Genomic DNA, 14,264 nt, shown 5'->3' with positions numbered 1-14,264 from the left:
ATTCGTAAGCAAGTGGCAGAAGCCATCAAATCAATAAGTGCCTTAGCACTACCGCTATCTAACGAACTGCAGTGGACATTGCATCAAGGCCAGAATTAACAGGTAAGTGTGCAAATCTTGACCGTTTTGGACCTGACCTTGAGCCATGGTGATGACTCCAGGCGCACATGCATGCCATTGCTGCACTGATGTGATTTTGATGGTCAAAGCTCTCTATAAAGGGTACTTTCCTAGGAGCTGGATAGATGACTCTGTGGTTTAAAAAGACCCCTGGTGGTTCTTGCAGCAGCCCTGTGTTCTGTTCCCAGCACCCACATGGTGGGTCGCAACCATCCGTAACTCTTAGCTCCTAGGAATCTAATGCCACCTTCTGACCTCTGCCAGCACCAGACACTCATATGGTACACATAAACACACATGCAGGCAAAACATGCACTCACATGAAATAGATAAAAAAAATTTAAACTACATTCGCTAAAAGAGTTACTGAGCCCTGAAGGAAAGCCATGTAACTTGGGCACCACTAAGTGAGCATTTATGTATAATATATAGATTATATTTAAATTGAGTAAAAGATTAAAAAACAGGAAAAAAATTATATATATATATATATAAACAACTCTTTGCTTCTAATTACTCTAAAAAATGCCAGAAGATTTATCTCGTCTTGCTTTTTATGAATCCTCGACCTGAAGAAAAGTATATCAAGGACTTCAGCTAAACAAACAATAGAAGCTATATAGATGACATATGGATATATGGATAAAACACACCACAAAAGCCACCCATTTCAAAAATGAAGAAGATAAAATTTAATATGCACAGTAAATAATAAGTGTTATTCCATTTCACATGACAGCTCATTACGGCGAAAGTCCGTGTGGAGCCTCAAGTCAAGCGAAAGGGTTGGCTAGAACAGTGTAATTAATTGTTTGCTCTTTCAACGTAAAGGAGGGAGAAATGGGCTAAGATGTGTTTCCTTTCAGGCCTTCAGGAACCTCAGAAATCAAACCTGACTCTACAAAAGAAACAAAAGGAGAGGATGGAGAAAGAGTTGGCTCCACAGTTAGGCACATACCGCCCTCCCTGAGGACCTGAGTTCAATTCCCAGCAAGCACAGTGAGGGAGAGCTCACACCTGCTGTCATTCTAGCTCCAGAGAACCTGATGCCCTCTTCTGGCTTCCTCAGGCTCCCACGCACACCGGTACATGCATATGTATATAATTCCCGTGTGTGTGTGTGTGTGTGTGTGTGTGTGTGTGAAGCTTTTTAAGACATAAAGGGAATTCTGGTCTCTCTGCAGCTGGAGACTGCAGTTGGCCCCACCGACTGCTGGGTCCTAACACGTCAGCTCCTGGATTCTTTGCTTTGATGGGAACCGCTTCACAGGTTTTTAGGAAGCTAGGTTTTTGCAAGTACTGTTTGACCTTCTCCTGTCTGAATCCACTGTAAGACAGCCATTCTATTGTACCGGGGTAGCTCCCTGTCAGTTCACATAAACCTTTTCGCCCATTGTCTCTCTTAGTCTTTGTGATAATGGCATGGCTAAATTAGAGCTTATGTCACAGATCTCAGTGGAGGCCGCTCTGGACTACACTGCCGGTGAGTTACAAAGCTGGGGCTAGATGATGCTCCATCATGGGTTACGCTCTTTCCCTTACACTGGATAACGTAGTCCGTACTCGCTGGAATTGTGTGTAAGGGATGAAGTTGCAACTCCAGAAAGCTGATAATGGGGGGGGGGGGGAGGGGAGAGAAGAAATCAAAGAAAATGAAGTCCTCAGTTTGTTCAGTAATATGGGGAAGAATAAGCTTTTAAACGGCTCCCTTTTTGCTTAAGAAGCATGTCAAAATTATATATAAAAAGCAAAAATAAATCCAAAGGCTATCATAGTACTCTTATGGGTTATTCGGGCTTTTTTAAAGTTTTATTGTTGTTGTTTTATGAGTGTATGTGCATGCCTGGTACTCTTGGAGGTCAGAAGAGGGCATCCTCCAGAACTAAAGTTAAGCCAATATGTTGGTGCTAGGAATCAAACGTTGGGTCCTCTGCCAGAACAGTAAGTGTTTGTTAACCACCAAGCCATCTCTCCATCCCAATACGTGTGTTTTAAAGGACAGAAATCTCAAGCATATTGACACAGCGTCTTTGAGCAGACGATGAAGAGCTACTTTGCCTAAGAAATTAACAGGAGACTATAGAAACCCTGGGAGGGAGGAAAAGAAACAGAACAGAGAATGGAAAAACAGTAGCTGGGATTTAGTTCACATGCTGACAGCATGCTCGCCGTGTGGGGTACAGTTGACTTCACGTTCTTTCTGTTAGAGGGGTACATGGCCACAGCGTTTAGCTTGGCTCCGGGAGATTCCCAGTCCTTTCAAGTGGATGATGGAAACTCACCATCACAGCTTCCTAACTCCCCCTGCTCCTGGCTGCCTAGCAGGCCACAGACACACACGTGCTGCCCCTTTTCTTTTGTTCTTTGTATCACCTGAGATTTTCCCACAGGCAAAAGTGTGGAAAGACCTCCTCAATGGACTTGCTTGGTAGAGAAAACAACTATTTCATTAAAAAAAAATAGTAGGAAATATACATACCAAATAGCTAACTTTTTAATCTGCCTCCTGACTTGTTAGATTCTCTTTAGGTGGTCATCGAAGGGCATGGTAATCCAGCGCCACATCCCTGCAGTATCTCTTTCAGACCCAGAATGGAACTGATGTTTCATCGTTTGTATCCTTCTGCAATCAAGGAAAGGGTTTGTGAGAAGTCTTCCAAGAGATGTCTCCCGCATAGTTCACACACTGATTCATCATGTATGAATACACTGGAGGCAGCAGAGAAGGCGGTGGTTGTGCCACTCAAAAGCTGAGGGAAGGCACTGCATGTTCAGTCCCAGCCAAGGTTGCTCAGAGAGTTGTACTACAAGGTAGCCTGGGCTAGGTAGTGAGATGAGACCTTGCTTAAAAACAAGCAAACAAACAAAGTTATAAAACAAAAATGCCCAAATCCCGAGGCATATGGATAAAACAAGTGGATCACAAGCAGAGTTAGGATGAAGCTCGGAACGGCTGTGAGGTGGGCAGCCTGCTGCAGCTACAATTTACAATAAATTCTTAGGTCAGCTTCATTCATATTTGGCGCCTGCTGAGCAAAGGCTTCTAATGAAACATATCTTGTTGCATCCAGGTATAGTGGCACATACCTTCCATCCAGCACTCTGGAAGCAGAGAGAGGGTGACCTCTGTAAATTCGAGGCCAGCCTGATCTATGTAGAGTTTCAGGATAGCCAGAACTACATAGAAAAAGACCCTGTCTCAAAAATAAAAATAGATTAGATAGAAAGATGATAGATAGATAGATAGAATTTATTATAACTACTAGGATCATTTGAACTTTAGATGTTCTGGTGAATGTAAATATAATTTGCTTTTGATTTTGCTCTCAAATTTCTGTGTTTTTACCTTTTTGTTATTATGTAATATAGACAAAAAAATTCTTGAGTCCTAAAAATGTATTTCTACTTTTCTAGTTGTCAAATATTTATAGTTTGGTTAGTTTTTTTTTTTTTGTTTTTTGTTTTGTTTTGTTTTCTTTTTTTAACAGGCTTTCTCTGTGTAATCTTGGCTGTCCTAGAACTCACTCTGTAGACCAGACTGGCCTCAAACTCACAGAGATCTGCCTGCTCCTTTGCCTCACAAGTGCCAGGAATGAAGGCATGCACTACCACCATCCAGAATAATATTTAATGAGAAAAACTTTAAGTTTCCTAACAATAATTTATTTATATATAGTTTATACCTATTCATATATTTTTGTTTGTTTATTCAACAATTCGTTAGGTTATGTTTCCTTCTCTCATAATGAAAGGCATGGATTAGTAAGAAAAGGCTCAGATATAAACTCAAATGAGGCAACCTTTCTTATTTAGAACATTATTAACGATGAAGCCATAGAAAAGAATGAGGCAGGATGATCTTTTCTAGTTTCCACCATTTGTCCGCAAATTTCATGATTTCCTTGTTTTTAATTACTGAGCAGTATTCCATTGTGTAAATGTACCACAATTTCTGTATCCATTCCTCAACTGAGGGACATCTGGGTCGTTTTCAGATTCTGGCTATTACAAATAAAGCTGCTACAAACATAGTTGAGCAAATGTCCTTGAGCATCTTTTGAATATATGCCTAGGAGTGGTATAGCTGGATCTTGAGGTAGCACTATTCCCAATTGTCTGAGAAAGCACCAAATTGATTTCCAAAATGGTTGTACCCAGAAGCAGAAAGACACACATTGTCTATACTCACTTATAAGTGGATATTTGACATATAATATAGGATAATCATACTAAAATCTGTACAGCTAAAGAAGCTAAGCAAGAAGGAGGACCCTGGTAAGATGTTCAATCTTCATTCAGAAAGGCAAATGGGATAGACATCAGAAGAAGGTGAAAATAAGGAACAAGACAGGAACTTACCACAGAGAGCCTCTGAAAGACTCTATCCAGCAGGGTATTAAAGCAGATGATGAGACTCATAACCAAACTTTGGGCAGAGTACAGGGAATTTTATGAAAGAAAGCAAAAAACAGAAAGACCTGGAAGGGTCTGGAGCTCTACAAGGAGAACAACAGAACCAGGGGTCTTTTCTGAGACTGATACTCCAACCAAGGACCATTCATGGAGATAACCTAGACCCCCTGCACATATGTAGCCTGTAGCAGTTCAGTCTCCAAATGGGCTCCCTAGTAAGGGGATCAGAGACTGTCTCTGACATGAATTCAGTGGCTGGCTCTTTGATCACCTTCCCTGAGGAGGGAGCAGTGTGACCAGGCCACAGAGGAAGACAATGCAGCCATTCCTGATGAGACCTGATAAGCTTGGGTCAGATGGAAGGGTAGGAGGACCTCCACTATCAGTAGACTGGAGAAGGGTCATGGGAGGAGATGAGAGAGAGAGGGGGAGTGGGATTGGGAGGGATGAGGATGGGGCTACAGCTGGGATACAAAGTGAATAAATTGTAATAAATTAATTTTTTTTAAAAAAGAATGAAGCAGGATTAACTGGGCCCTGCCTTCATGTTTGAGACCAGGATTCTCCATTTCCCTGCATGCTTTCTCCATTGCTTAGGCTCTACACTGAGTCTTGCCCAGGCAAAGAAAGACAGACAGTGAAAACTGGGAGGAAAGGAGAAGAGAACAGAAGTTCAAAAGATTAAATTGCAGGGGGAGGTTATCTTGATAGGAGAGTGGAATTTGAGGACAAATGTAATGAAGCAAAAGCAGCTGTTGTGTGTTAACCACTGGGTGGGGGCGGGGAGGAGGGAGCGAGAGCAGCCATTCACAGGGTTCTGTGCAGAAAATAAATGACTTAAGTCGAGCTGCCTTGAAATTTGTGTTTGGCCCGTGAAATGCTGTGTGTTCTTAACCATGATGTCCCAGAGAGTTATTACTTCAGAGGAGCCACAGCTCTATTTGATTGTCAATGACAGGTGTTTAGTCACACATAAAATGTGGCTCAGTTCTAGGTTGATAATCCCTAGAATATGATCTTGGCCTTTAAAAGGGCCCTGCGCTGACACTGACAGTCTCTCTGGTGCACAGCACAAACACCCCACTGGCTCTCCTATGAAGTGATTCCTTCTCTAAGGCTGTATCATGTGATAGGAAAGAGGACACTTGGACCTTTCATATGATGCAGACAGCCCGAGAGGAGAGGCAGGCTCATATATAGCATCCGCATCAAACCTTAGCCGAAGAACACACATCACTTTACCATACTTGAGGTAGGAGAGCAGCGCCTGGCGCTATTTCAGATTCGAACTCTAGCGCTGCGTTTGAATGGACACTTCAAGAATATCCCAGCGCCTACGTATAGGTGACATCGTCAAGCGAGTCTGCTGGTTGTGTTACTTACACTTTTCTCACCATATGTGGTAGAATTTTAACTTAAATTTAGGTCTCTAATTATCCCTTTAAATGTCTTCCAAAGGATTCCACTGCAAGGTAGCTTTAAAATGGAAGTTAGTGTGTGTGCAAAGAGAATCGGAAGGAGCTGGGGGCTGGGGCTATGCCACGAACTTGCAGTAGTTAAGGCCTTTCCTGCTGGCCTCATGGTTGGAGAGAAGATGGGCTGACATTTAAATGTTCTTTGTAGACCCCACAAGAAGAGGGAAATCCTGGAAGATAAGCCTGTGTTTTGTTTGTTATTGAGACGCGCTCTAAAGACTTGCCATTGCATCCAGGCAGTACAATTAAAAGACATTAGAAACAGATTGTAGAGTTTTCAGGCTGGGGACACTGCACACCCACTTCACACACCATGGACTATAATTCAGATGTCAAGTGTCTGTTCAAGACTATGTGTTGATTTCTATACAAAGTCTTTTATCTCCAATGATAAGAATCATTGTAAGAAGGGGGGAGGGATTGCCTGAACTTAACAAAAGAGAGAATGCCTAGATTCCTTTTACACAGTTGTTCCTGAGTGTTCATGAGCTCTGGCTGCATGAGGACTGGTCACTGGATGGTATGCATAACTGATGATCAAAAGTGGCTGAGAAAGTGCGGTAGGTTCCTACTATGAGCTTTTTCTCACAATGTGCTGGAAGATACATTTTCAGTAGAGAAACACATTTGAGAGTTGATTGTGAGTAAACAAACGCGAAACTGTTTTCTTTTGTAGTCATGAAATTGAACTATTGTTGCCAATTCTTCAGTGGCTTGTAACTATTTACTATATTTGTGGCCTTTCCTGCTGGCCTCTGTAAAGTCTACTAGTAGAAAGAATAGTCTCCCTGAGGCATCCATGTTGGCTTTGACCATAACCTTGCAATATTATTTGACCAACAGAGTTGGGAGGTAAGTAGCAGTGTCTGATCCAAGCTGCTGTCTTGGCAGGAGCTCACTGGGTTCTTCAGTTTCTGCCCCTGCCATGAGGCTGTATGGCCTGAGGAGCTCTGGGTAGATAACCAGAAATACAGGAAAAAGACATAAACCTGACATGTAAGACTGGAGCTCAGAGCTGCAACCTGCCTTTGAGTCCTGTACAGGTTGATTCTAGCAAATTAAGTCATAGCCCCAAGAGAGAGAAATAAATGCCTGTTTTCTAATGATACAGAATTTTGTGGTGTTTTTCACGCAACGTTACTCTGTTAGTAACTGATTAATAAAGTAGCATTTGCGCCTCAGCCATCAAATGTTCTGAAGTAGGCTGTGTATCTAACAACTCTCAACATTGTAGAATGGAAGAATTTTAGTAATTGCAAAGTTAATCAGCTCACTGGAATTCTGGGAAGGAGTATGAAAGCATGCATACATCTCCCAACCCAGAGTTGTAACCTAGTCTGAGAGTCAGGAAGTGTTTCTCTGGGGAAGTGACATCAAAGCCGGCATCCAGCCCTTGAGTAGACAAGTTGGGAGATATAGTATGCTAGCATGCAAGGGAAAGGAGCAGCGTTCGAACTGTCATTTAGCCAAGCAGATTATTGAGACAGGAAAGAAGCATAGGGTGGGGTCAGAAGAGAAATTGATTTCATCAGTGTGGTGGACCACACTGCATATCCCAAGATCCACATGTTGAAGAACCAGCCCCTAGTACCTTGAAATGTGAGATGGAATCCTGTCTGTTAGCACTGCAGGAGAAAATGGACAGAATGCTAGTGATAGTCTCAGAAACCTAAAGGACTTGTTATCATACCCAAAGAGGCAGAATATATGATCGTGGAAAATTTGTCTGGGGAAACTAGGTAACTGAGGTAGTACTTCCAATAAAATAAATGAATAAATAAATAAATAAACAAACTGTCAATGACAACCATCGACTAGAAATCTACACACAGGGAAGGGTTGGAGGAGACAGCTTGCTTATGTAGACCAGTGGTTCTCAACCTGTAGGTCATGACCCCTTTGAGGGCCAAATGATGCTGTCACAGAGGTCACATAACAGATATCCTGCATATCAGATATTTACATTATGATTCATACTAGTAGCAAAATTACAGTTATGAAGTAGCAATGAAACACTTTTATGGTTGGGAGTCACCACAACATGATAAGCTGTATTAAATGGTCACAGCATTAGGAAGGTTGAAAACCACTAATGTGGACCTTAGTGCACAGTGGAAAATGGCCCACCCCGAGAATCTGTAGTGTTGTTGTAAATAAAAATGATGTTGGGCTAAATAATGTTATTTATTATTTGCCCTGAGATTAACACGGCAGTATTATTTAACCTGCTATTACAATCAAATAAAGTACAAATACCTGCTGGATTTTATAATTTCCTTAAAACACCTTGGTCTGGGAAGGTAATTCCATCTATGCTATCTCAATAACCTCAGCATCCACCTCCGAGCACTCATCCATCCAATACCATCCTCCTTAACCATCCTCATCTGGGCTATCTTCCATCCATAATCTTCTAAATACTTGCTTTTATTCTTCATCTCGGCCTTTCTGCACCATTGTAGGTGTCCTTACTCCAAGCCCATGTGGTTCCCTCTTCATTCTAACCCATCATAACATCCTCCTTCCTCCTTTCTTCCCATCTGTCTCCTGTGATTCTTTTGAGCTCAAAGCCTGGGAACCTTAGCCATGCCCACCCCATTCTGCTATGCCCAGGTATAGGCTGTTTAATCAGCCAATCAAGTAGATAGATTTACACAACAAGGATAGGTGCATCCAAGCAGTAACCAGATCTTGAGCCCAGTAATTAGCATCAAAATACAAGCATCAGACCAACACCCAAATATTCCTTTTCTGTCTAAATAAAAAGGTCATTTTTATACAATAAGAATGATTAGGAAACAATTACAAAAACCCATAGGTAAGCCTATAAATATAATATCTAGTGTAAATGTAATTGGCAACGTTAAAGAAAATATCTATCCTATCTATGAGAGTTTAAAGTTTTGTACCTACGTTATTTATTATAGTTTGTATCTATCAATCTAAAAACATCTCTCTAGATGTAAAACAGCTTTTTAATTCCTAAGCAACTAAATTAAGTGTAAAACCTTGACTATCTGGTCTTCAAGCCCATCAGAGACTTGAGAAGGAAAAAGCCCACCACACCCAGGAACACTTTGTCAGCAGCTACCACTTACTCAGTTCTGGGTGGGGTCTCAGGAACTCATCTATCCACGCTGGAGTTTTGATTGTCTTTTTCTTTTCTTTCTTTTTTTCTTTTTCTTTTTGATTTTCCGTATGAAGTTGAAAAAAAAAATTCAAGGTCTGTAAAGAATTGTGTTGATACTTTGATGGCAATTACATTGAATCTTTAAATTGCTTTTGGTAAGATGGCCAGTTTTACTATGTTAATGTTTTTAGCCATAAAGTACAAGATAGCCATACAACAATCCACAGACCCAAAGAAGCCAAGGAGGACCCAAAGGAGGATGCTTGAAAGTTACTCAAAGAGGAAATGAAATAAACATCTGAAGTAGATGGAGGGAGGGATCTGGGTGGGAGCGGGGCTTGGGGGCTTCCCCTGTCCCAGAGTTTTGATTGTCTTAACTGTGTGCAGGTAACCACAGGTGTGAGTTCACGAATGCAATGCCCCGTATGTTTAGAAGACACTATTTCACACTGTTTCTGCCCCTTCTTCTGTGATGTTCCCTGAGCATTGTGGCAGGGTTGTGTTAAAGATGTCTCATTTGTGCCTGGCACTCCACCATTACTAATCACCAGTATAGTATAACTAATGTATAACTAACCATCATACATAATTTTTATCAGGATACAGTTTTTTTCTGTTAATGTTTTGATTCAGGTTGTCTACAACATTCTGTGAGTCAAAGTTTCTCAGTATTTATCTGGAGAGAACTTGCTTGTAATTGTTGGATGATATGGGATAGGAAATGGAATATGTATGGCTATAAAAATGTTGATTGATGACTATCTTCTCTCAAAGTCTTGCAGATAATACTTTATGTTGCTTCTAAAAAGCCTGATTTCATTGTAAATGTAGCTTAGTGGAAGAATACTTATTTAGAATACACAGTCTATGTTTACTCTCTAGCACTGCAATAATAATAATAATAATAATAATAATAATAATAATAACAATAATAAAGTCTGCCAACAATTTCATTGTCATTCCTTTGAAAACAATCCTTTTCATTATTGTTCCTTTGTTTTAATAAGTTATATTTCTTCATTCCCTGTGCTGAATCCTAATAAAATTCATATTCCAGGGAACTATATTTCTATACCATACATTCTGATTTAGTTTGTTTTTTATTACTGTGAAGAGACAACATGACCATGACAACTATTATAAAGGAAAACATTTAATTGTGGCTGGCTTACAGTTTCAGAGGTGAAGTACATTACCATCATGGTGGGAAGCACAGCAGCCTGCAGGCAACATGGTGCTGGAGGAGCTGAGAATTCTATATCTTGATCTGAAGGCAGCAGAATGAGACTGTCGCACTGGGTGCAGCTTGAGCACTGGAGACTTCAAAGCTGCTCCCTATTGTAACACTCTTCCTCCAACAAGGCCACATCTATTCTAGCAAGGCCACCACTCCTAATACCACCACTACCTACAGGCCAAGCATTTAAACACACGAGTCTATGGGGGCCATTCCTATTCAAAGCACCACATTCCACTACCTGGCCTCCATAAGCTTGTAGTCATAACATCATTCAATCTGCATATAACCCAAATCCAAAAGTCACCATAGTCTATCAAAGTCTCGACAATGTTTAAAAATCCAAAGTTCTTAAAAGTCCGGGCACAGGGGTCTTTTCTGAAACTGATACTCACTGATACTCCAGCCAAGGACCACTTATGGAGATGGCCTGGAACCCCCTGCACAGAGGTAGCTTATGGCAGTTCAGTATCCAAGTGGCCTCCATAGTAATGGGGACAGGGACTGTCTCTGATGGAAGCAGCCTTACCAGGCCACAGAAGAAGACAATGCAGCCACTCCTGATGAGTCCTGATAGACTAGGATCAGAGGGAATTGGAGGAGGACCTCCCTTTTCAGTGGACTGGGAGAGGGACATGGGCAGGGAAGAGGGAGGTTGGGATTGGGAGGGAGGTACAGGGGGATACAAAGTGAATAAACTGTAATTAATAAAAATAAAATGAAATGAAAAAAATCCAAAGTTCTGAGATTCATGCAATCTCATAACTGTAATCTCTTGTAAAATAAAAAAAAAAAAAAAACAAAAAGCAAATCACATAGTTCCAACATATAATGGCACAAGGTATACATTATAATTTAAAAACATAGGGAAGGAAACATAGGGAGGAAATACTGGATCAAAGCAAGACTGAAAAGCAGCTGGGCAAACTCCAAACTCAGCATCTCCATGTCCAATGTCAAAATGCTCTTCAGATCTCCAACTCCTTTCAGCATCATTGACTGCAACATACTTCTTTCCCTCAGCCTAGTTCCACTCCCACTTAGCAGCTTTCTTTGACAGTATCCACGTTTCTGGCATCTCTAACATCTTGGGGTTTTCAAGACAATCTAAGCATCACTTTCCCAGCTTCACACAATAGGCTTTCTGGTCCTCCATGCAGGAACACCCCTGCAACACACTTGCCCTCAGCAGCTTTCCTGAGCTACAGAGTGAGATTCTATAACCCCTTTCTTCTGACCTGGCCAGAACCATGTGGCCAAAGCTTCCTAGTTCTGCTGCTTTGGGGATCTGGAACCAGGCCCCTTGTTCAATTACATCTTCACCAGCTTTTTGTTTCAGTGCCTAAGCTTGGCTGTTCTGGAACTTGCTCTGTAGACCAAGCTGGCATTTAACTCTAAGGTCTGCATGCCTCTATCTCCTGAGTGCTGGGACTAAAAGTTTGTACCACCAGGCCTGGACCTAAGACTTTCTTTAATTCCTTACACAAGATGGAAACTTAGCTGGGTGGGATCTTACCAGAGGTCACCACTTCCTTAAGTCCATTCAACATCTTTAATCTGTTTATCTCCTTGAACACGGGATTTATCTCCACTCTACTTTCTGGTGCCTTTTAATCCTTGAACCATACATTCTGTATTTTTTTTTCTTGTTCTGCTTGCTCATTTTCATCAAAACCTTCTTCATAAGAGTGACCCCACATGACAGAGTCTATACTAGGCTGTTTTGAGATTTCTTTTACAAATGCAATCAATCTAACTCTCTTACTTTAGCTTTAGGCAAAAAGCAACCACATTCTTCACCAAAGCATCTCTAGGTAACATACTAAAATTCTTCTCCTCTGAAGCCTCTTGAGCCAGGGCCCCACAGTTCAAATCACATTCAGTGCCACTGTCTTTCATGCTTTTACTAGTATGGCCCATTAAGCAGTGCTTAGAACATTCCACTGCTTTCCTAAGCCAAAGTCCAAAAATATCCATTCCTTCGTTCCTTCAAACAAAAGCATGATCATGCCTGTCATAGAAATACCTCAGGCCCGGGTACCAACTTCTGTCTTGTTAGGATTTCTATTGCTGTGAAAAGACAAAGTGACCAACACAATTCTTATCAAGGAGAACATTTCACTGAGGCTGACTTACAGTTCAGAGGTTTAGACCATTGTCATTATGACAGAAAGCATGGCAATATGAAGACTGACATGTTGCTGGAGGAGCCAAGAGTTCTACATCTTAACTCAAAGGCAGCAGAAGGAGATTGCCTGCCACACTGGGCATAGCTTGAGCATAGGAGACATCAAAGCCCGCCTCCGCAGTGACACACTTCCTCCAACAAGGCCACACCTCCCAATAGTGCTACTCCCTATGGGCCAAGCATTCAAACCCATGAGTCTATGGATGCCACTAAACACACACATATTTATTTGTATATACATATATTCATAAATAAGTCACATCTAATTATACATATCTGATATATATAAATATATAAGTAGACACACACACACACACAGTAGTGGTTTGAATAAAAATGTCCTTCCATTATAGATCCATATGGAGTGGCAGTATTAGGAGGCATGGCCCTGTTAGAGTAGGTGTGGCTTTGTTGAAGGAAGTGTGTCTTTGAGGGGTGGGCTTTGCGGTCTCAGAAGCTCGGGCCAGTTCTTTCCTTGCTACCGGCGATCTGGATGTAGGACTCTTGGCTTCTTCTCCAGCACCATGTCTGCCTTCACACCACCATACTTTTCAACAGGAGGATAATAGACTAAACCTCTGAAACTTCAAGCCAGCCCTAGTTAAATGTTTGCTTTGTAACAGTTGCCATGGTCTTCACAGCAATAGAAACCCTAAAACTAAGGCACATATACATATATGATACCTGTATGTGTGTATGCACTATTTGAAAGGATTGGGAAGCTTGGCCTTGTTGGAGGAAGCATGTAACTGGCTTTGAGGTTCTAGAAGCCCATGCCTGCAAAACCAGGGTCTCTCTCTCCCTTCTGCCTGCTTCTCAGCTACCCTGTCTGCCTGCATGCCACCATGCTCCCTGCCTTTAGGATAATGGACAAAGTCCTGAAACTGTAATTAAGCCCCAGTTCGATGCTTTCGTTTAGAAGAGTTGCTGTGGCCATGGTGTTTCTGCACAGCAATAGAACACTGACTAAGACATTGGGGAAACCTCTGCCCTTTGGGGTTCTTAGTCTGGTTAACAAAAGAATTTAGAAACTCAAAAGGGAGCTCAAGGATAATTTTATTAGAGTTTACAGGAAAAACAAAAGAGAGCAAGCTATGAATCTCAGCAGCTGCCAGGAAAAGGAATAGAGAAGAGAAAATGCCTTAGTGTTTGCAATGAAGGTTGGTCAAGCAACCACATGATAAAAGGAGAGAAAGACATCAGAGAAAGAGTGAAAATCCAGAGTGACTAGGAAGCATTCATAGCCTTTGGTCAGTATTCAAAAAATTAATAAGTAAAGTGAAATTTACACATTTCTGAATCCTAACTCTGAATGAAAGCAGGCAAGCTAATGCCGTAGGGCTCTGCAAGCTTCCACACCAGAGGCTTCTGGGAAAGAAAAGGTATGTTATCTCATTAAAGTGATAATAATCCTTTCCATCTCCTTTTGGGTAGTTTAGTGTCCTACTCTTCTATTGCTGTGGTGAGTCATCATGATCAGGACCATTTATAGAAGAATGCATTTATTTGGGGCTTACACTTTCAGAGGGTTAGAGTCCATGGTCATCATGGCAGAGAGCATGGCAGCAGGCAGGCATGGCTCTGAAGCAGTAGCTGAGGGCTCACACCTTTAGACAACAAACAGAAGACAGAGAGAAAATGAAAGACACTGTAAATGGTGTGGTTTTAAAACCTCAAAGCTCCCTCCCCGCCCTCCCACCG

At 41.5% G+C, this 14,264-nt stretch overlaps 1 long non-coding RNA gene across 1 annotated transcript in view; it reads right to left on the bottom strand.

Moving 5' to 3' along the window:
• Positions 1-887: 887 nt before the first annotated feature.
• Positions 888-14,264, bottom strand: part of LOC132656030 (uncharacterized) — a 33,014-nt gene continuing 19,637 nt past the window's right edge. Inside the window, exons 5-7 of the long non-coding RNA XR_009593987.1 lie at positions 14,081-14,170; positions 2,600-2,743; positions 888-1,018 (exon numbers count right to left, since the gene is read on the bottom strand). This is a non-coding gene — a long non-coding RNA (uncharacterized LOC132656030). The remainder of the gene's footprint in view (positions 1,019-2,599; positions 2,744-14,080; positions 14,171-14,264) is intronic.

Source organism: Meriones unguiculatus, chromosome 8, assembly GCF_030254825.1.
Source record: "Meriones unguiculatus strain TT.TT164.6M chromosome 8, Bangor_MerUng_6.1, whole genome shotgun sequence".
NCBI classification, from domain to species: domain Eukaryota; kingdom Metazoa; phylum Chordata; class Mammalia; order Rodentia; family Muridae; genus Meriones; species Meriones unguiculatus.
The sequence above is the reverse complement of the archived record's forward strand: the minus strand, read 5'-3'. Positions and strand labels throughout refer to the sequence as shown.